We start from the raw sequence: 6,666 nt of genomic DNA, 5'->3' as shown, positions 1-6,666 counted from the left end.
CATGACAAATTAATATTTACAATGCAGGTCAAATTATTGTCAGGGTGAGGAAACCAAATGTAAGACTTCAGTAGTACCCATAGCTGAAACCCCTCCCCTACGGGAATATATCAGTAATATGATTTCATTCCAAGCTTAAATGGTATATATCACAATTAAGAATGAATGCCAAGTTCCTCCTGGTATCAATATGGTGTGGGCTGCATTCGCTGCTATGTATGGAATTACTTTACTTACTTAACTAAGGTTGAGTGATGAAAATTATCTTGATCAAATGCATTGTTTCCATGGATTCACTGCACAATTTGCATAGCTACTGATTAAAACACTTGTATCAACTTCCCACTATCGAGTATTAATAAAGCTGACAATGAGTCTAAACTAGCATTGGTATTTTTCCTCGTTTTCTATTTTTTCTGGCTCAATGTGTGTCTTTGAAGAAGGTTAAAAGGGGCTCTAACAGTGTCCGTAAAACAGGTACCACATCAGGCACTGGATATGATGCGTTGGCAGGTTTCTTTCACCACTGCTGTTCAAGTGCAGATAAACAAAATCATCTTTCATCCTGGCAACCTCAATTACTTTTATAAGCCCTCAAGTCGCTCTCTATTCAAAAATAGGTATTTAATCCTGGTGACAGCTCTCCCAGAAACAAGAGGGTCTCCTATCACATTGTTCAAACATCCAAAATTCTTTAAAAAAAAGGTTTCCTTTTCAGGGCGCTACACTGAACGATTCCAGAGCCTTGAATTAAATTCCCTTAATCAGTCCATCCATTTTTGTTTTACCATCAAATAATCTCCATCAGAAATCCTTGAGTACCCAACCTCCTGCCAACACAGTCATCATCACAGCCAAATGTGAAATTCGAAATAGTTTTGAAGGAGTGGCACTATACAATATTGCATTGTTACCTACACAACCTAAAGATGTGTTATATGTTATACACACAAATGTGCATACATACACATCTTCATGCATCAAACGCACACAATTCCAATATCCCATCAACCAAATTGTGATTTTTGGCTCAAGCACTCTTCACTCAAAGCACCCTCAGGGCCAGATTTACTAGTCTGTCACACAGCGCAGTGCAGCAGCCGCAAATCCTGCCCTACGTGAGAAGGAGAGAGCAGGACAGCACCATATTTACAGAAATATGGCACTCTCCTCCGCTCTCGCTAACGCCGGCGCAGAAGTGTGCAGCCGTGCGCCACAGACACACCTTTGCATCATAGTGCAAGGGTGTCTCCATGAGTCTAGCATTGGTTTTGTACTAGAAGGGAAGCCTTCCAGTACGAACTACCATGCTGAGACTTACTTTGAAACCTTTTCCCACTTTGTATGTGTGCTGTACAGTGCAGCACACATGCAAAGTCAGAAGAGAAAGAAGAAATTAAAGCATTTCTTCTTCATACCGCCTATGTGAAATGGGTGCGATTTTCTGATGCTAAACCTTGTCTACTTTGTTAAGTAAATAGGGCTTAGCAGCAGAAACTTTGTGTGATTGTATGGCAATGCCCATGCACCACCCATGGTACCCCCCCTTGGTGCTAAGTAATGCAAAACAGTGATATGCGCTGATTTGCGTAACTTTCAAGTGATTTAACAGCATAAAACAGGTTTTACATTGGAAATTGATAATTGAATAGGTGAAAAAAGTCTGTGTTGTTTTGCGTCACTTTTCTGATGCAAACATGGTGCAAAATCTTAATAAATTGACCCCTCCAGTCTGCTTCCTGACACCCAGAAAATGGCTCGGCTCTCATCTTTGACCCTGGGTAACTATCGAGCTAGAAGGATTCAATACTCACTAGCACATCAGTCAGTCTGTTCTCTGACCCCTTGAAGAAATCACCAACAGCAATGCAGATTTGGTCAGCTCAGAGGGTTTTTACGATAAAATACATTTATGCTCCCAGGCTCTCAATTTGGTTCATACCCAAAGATTCACAGAAAACGTGTTATCCACCCAAGGCCTCATTTCATCTTTTTCCTTTTTAATTCTCAACAAAAGTATCTATTCTCCAGACACTTTCTAGCATTACTGGCCTGGTCACATAAATGTCTTTAAGGGGTACTCAGGGGTCTGACCCTGCTGACCCTGGCACTGCTTTTGTGACCCATGGCCTCAGAGGTGGCAGAATCAGGGCCTGGAACACAGGGGCAGCTCTTCCTAATGGATGCTGGTTGGAGCTCCACTTGCCTGGTTTTCTGTCAATTCTTTTATTATGAAAATAGTGAATAATATTTTTCACTATTAGTGTATCAAAAATGGAGTACATTAGCTAGAATATGGCCCTATCTGGAAGTTAAGGTAAGTAGAAAATACTTTTAAATGTGTGTTGTATGCGTGTTTGCAGTTGAGAGTCTGTTTATGTGTGTGAGAGAGTGTGTGAATGTGCTAGTATGTGTAAGCATGTGTGTGTGCGAGTCAAAGTAAAGGTAAAATGGCATGCAATATCACTTCCGCTACCCCAGGCATTTTGGTGAATTGATGGCCATGTCTAGTCATCCCCTACTCGACCCAATACTACATGGTTACTATAAACACAAAGAAGCCAATAGTCTTTCGAGTTAGGCCATCAAAATCAAAACTCAATTCTCCTATTGTTTACACTTTAACTTTAACAATCAATTACTGACAGATATGGCGACCAGCCACCCATCTTACTGATAGAATCATCCAAGGGAAAAGAGATGCAACTTCTGTCTCAGTTGACAGGTCCACTACCTCCAGAGGCACCAACTCCAAAGTAGATAGGTCTCACTGTAACCACTTCAATAATTCAGAAGCTCTTAAACACTATGGGGCAGATTTATGTTCCCTGGCGCATCCCTGCAAATCAGCAGGGATGCGCCAGGGAAGATGTGTCACGCAAGTTTGCCCTTGCGCCGCCGCAGATGCGCCGCATTTACAATGCGGTGCATCGTGGCGCAAGGACAAGCAGATGCGTGACGCATCTGATGGCGTAAGGGCGGCGCATTGCTGGAGTCGCGTCGCAAGCACGACGCAACTCCAGCAATGTTTAGGGGCTGCCCATACCTAACATGCTGTGTCATGCCTTACGCCTGCTTCAAGCAGGCGCAAGGTTTTGACGCAGCAGCGTCGGAAAAGTGACGCAGTGAAATCTTGTAGATTTCACTGCGTCACTTTTCCGAGGCTTTTTCCGATGGAACGCCCACCCTGCATACATTAACCCTGACGCAGGTTTAATGTAGCGCAGGGCTTTACAACGTGACGCATCTCCCTAGATGCGTCACGTTGTAAATAAGGCGCAACATGGCGCATGGTTTACGCCGCCGCTGCGTCACAAAAGTGACGCAACGGCGGCGTAAAAGTGGCGCAAGTCTAACATAAATCTGTCCCTATCTTCAAAGACAGAAAAGTCAACTCCTTCCGACAGGAGACCAACTTGTCGAACTCTGACCACTCCGGCATTGCCAAGACGTTCACTCGCTGAGCCAAAAGAACCCACACAGCTTTCAGAAAACTCCCTATTCCATATCTTTATTTAGCCTGCCTCAAAAGTTAAGGCTCTTGTGCACTCTGTGACGAAAAGTTTCAAACATTTGTCAACCAGCTCACAAATAATTCTGGGCACAGATTACATGTAATGAAAGCTATTGTGGAAGCCGTATTTTGTTTAACCTGTCAGCTTGGTAGATCTTTTCCCTGTGGCAGCAAAAATCGGGTAGGAGTTAAAACAGTCTACGTTTCAGTTGTCCAAACCTCCGTGAATCACAAAATGGTATAGGATGGTGCAGCCTACTCCAGCTAGTCTGATTGGCAGCAAAGCAGCCATTCAGATATGTCTGAATACATTGGCCTTTTTAATGGATGAATGCTAACCAATTAAAGGCTGTTTCTGTATTTTTTGATTGGCTATTTTGGTCTCTGTTTTTCACCAACACACACCCACTAATGAGCTAGAACTCAGAACAGCTGGAGCAGCCAGTACCTTGCTGGACAACTTTGGCCTCCATTAAGTTAAGGGTTGTCCCTTCTTGGGAGTTCCACAGATGTTTGTGTAAGACAGTGGGAATGCGGCCCTCTCTTTACCACCATTTCATATCAGTGGATGCTGCAGTGGACACCAAAATAGAGGGATTAATTTTGCAATCTGCTTCCTTGTCTCGCAGACATTTTTTCTCTCTGGTCACCTGATTGACAAAGCCAGATAGCCACCTAAGTGAGAACTGGTGAATACCTGATTTGAATGTTGCTACAAACAGAGGACATCAGAACAGTATGGGGTCAGCTTTAGCCCTGGTGGCACCCAGTATGAGAATCTTTTTTGGCACCCATCAATGATCTCCTTCTCCATGGATTCCCTCACTACCACCCTCCAATTGTGCCCCTCATCTCTTCATAGACCTTCTTTCATATGCATTTCATTTGTTTCAAAGTGATACTCATACTTGTGTAGGCTGTCGGAGCACCCAATATCACACACCTTATACAGAGACAAAGAATGACACGTGTTTAAATCAGTCCATAGGTAATGTTACATAAGACAATGAGGGTTAAAATGTAGGGATCATATGTCATCTATACAAGTAGGAAGTATATTTTAAGAGTCCCTGGTCTGGAAAAGCACCAACTCCGGATTTAAAATGTACCACAGTGGTTGGGGTTGCCTTTATTAATAAGAATGTATATCTATCCAAATAAACTCCTTTTAGCAACATTAGGATAATGAACGACTGTTGAAAAAAACATAACGTTCTAACCTTTAACATGCAGTTGGCTTGCAGCTCTTTGATGACAGTTCATCAATCGCTGTACTATATTAGGATTGTAACTTATGAACTGCAAGTAACAAAAGGATGTCTGTGAGAAAAGCAGCAACCCACTGTCCACATAAAATACAGTTCTGTGATCTGCATGGTACGCTTTCTTCTTAGCAGGAATATTAACCCTCTGTGCTACCTTATGATGAGTCAGTCAGTTAGTCACACAGCTTTATTCGATGTTTGTAAACAGACCATAAAAGCACAAAGATCATATAAAAATGTCCAAGTCAATAAATATACATATATACATTGGTTAAAACGAGTATCAAACAAGTTTGCTGTGATCCAAATAAGACCTTTAAAATAATTTATATAAAAGGAAGAACAATTCATAATTAAATTACAGAATACTGCTAAAATGTGTGCCCGCCTTTTTCCTCTTCCTAAAACAGGCCCATAAATATGAAGCGACACAGAAACATACAAATGGGTCCAGTAAGGCTTTTAGAAAATACATGGCGACCTGACATTGCCTAAATTTATGACGTGGTACTGATGGCAAGAACAGGGTTGGCCATACAAAAACTAATTAAAGCTTATTCCATCTTCATAACTTCCCTCGACTTAAAAGTCAATGAAACAAAATCATTTATAATTGTGGCCGGAGAGACTAGAGGTGAGAAACATCCCCACTTTCAGATGGCTGGCAAGGAAATCAAGGTGGTCGACTCCTTTTCATACCTAGGAGTGCTCTTTGATGAGGATCACTCGTGGTCCAAATTAGTAAAAACAAGAGGCCAGGGTATGCAAAGGAGCCTCAATACTGTCAAGAGATTTGCAAAAAATTTGAGTGGAAGCTTTAACTTTAAACAACTTTATTTGGTGCAAATAGCAACACCATAAAAGCATTTTATAAAAAGGAAGAACAACCACTTGAATTGGGAAAGTAAAAAAGAGATAATGTGCGAACATTTTCAGGAGGATAAAAGATCACAATTAATAAGTTGATCAAGTACAGTACAATTATGCCTAAAGAAATGTGCAAATAAGCAAAATAGCATACAATTTTGTATACAAAGATTACACGTATCCCTAGATCAAGTGCAGTCCGGAATGATCAAGAGTGCCATTACACAATTTGAGTGGAAGCACATTGGATGTAACTAAAAATATTTACCTATCTAAAATAAAATCAGCCGTAATATATGGAGCAGGTGTTTGGGGATGGCCAATGCTGGCCCGTTACAGCAAATGGAAGACTCCTTTTTTTAAAATCATGTGTCTTTACCTCAATCGGCCCAAAATCACATTTTATATCTTGAACTGGGGCTTCCTTTCTTGAGTGAGACCATAAGGTTGGCCCCGGTCCTCTTGTGGCTATCAATATGGCAGATAACTACGGTCGACTTGACACAAACCATTATAAGAGAATGCTGTTTGGTTGTATTTCGCTGCCCGAGGCTTCTCCTCCTGCCAAGGATGGACTGGAAACCTAAAGCTGCCCTCGCAAATGTTGTCAGACCAGTCCCTGTACAGTGCACACCAAGTGCAGCAAGTGAGCCTGACCACTTAAAGGGGCCTTTGGGGGACTCTCCCCCAAGAAAATCGGGGGATAATGGTGCATTTTACAACACATTTGACATTATATATTGAATTGTATTAGCTTTTAAAGTTTAGTAAATAATGACCTTACTATGCACCAGGATACAACAGTCGTTTGCCAATCTTCAATGATTGACAATCTTCAATAATTCCCTCACTACTACCCTCCAACAGTGCCTCTCATCTCTCCATAGCCCCACTGTCACATGTATTTAATGTATTTCATAGCACCTCTCATACCACTGTAGGGTGTCAGAGCACTTTACATCAAACACATACAGAAACACTGAATCATACATGTGTAGACCAGTGAATGAAAAATGTTAC

Source organism: Triturus cristatus, chromosome 9 (genome assembly GCF_964204655.1).
Source record: "Triturus cristatus chromosome 9, aTriCri1.1, whole genome shotgun sequence".
Taxonomy (NCBI): Eukaryota; Metazoa; Chordata; class Amphibia; order Caudata; family Salamandridae; genus Triturus; species Triturus cristatus.
Note: the sequence above shows the minus strand (reverse complement) of the source record.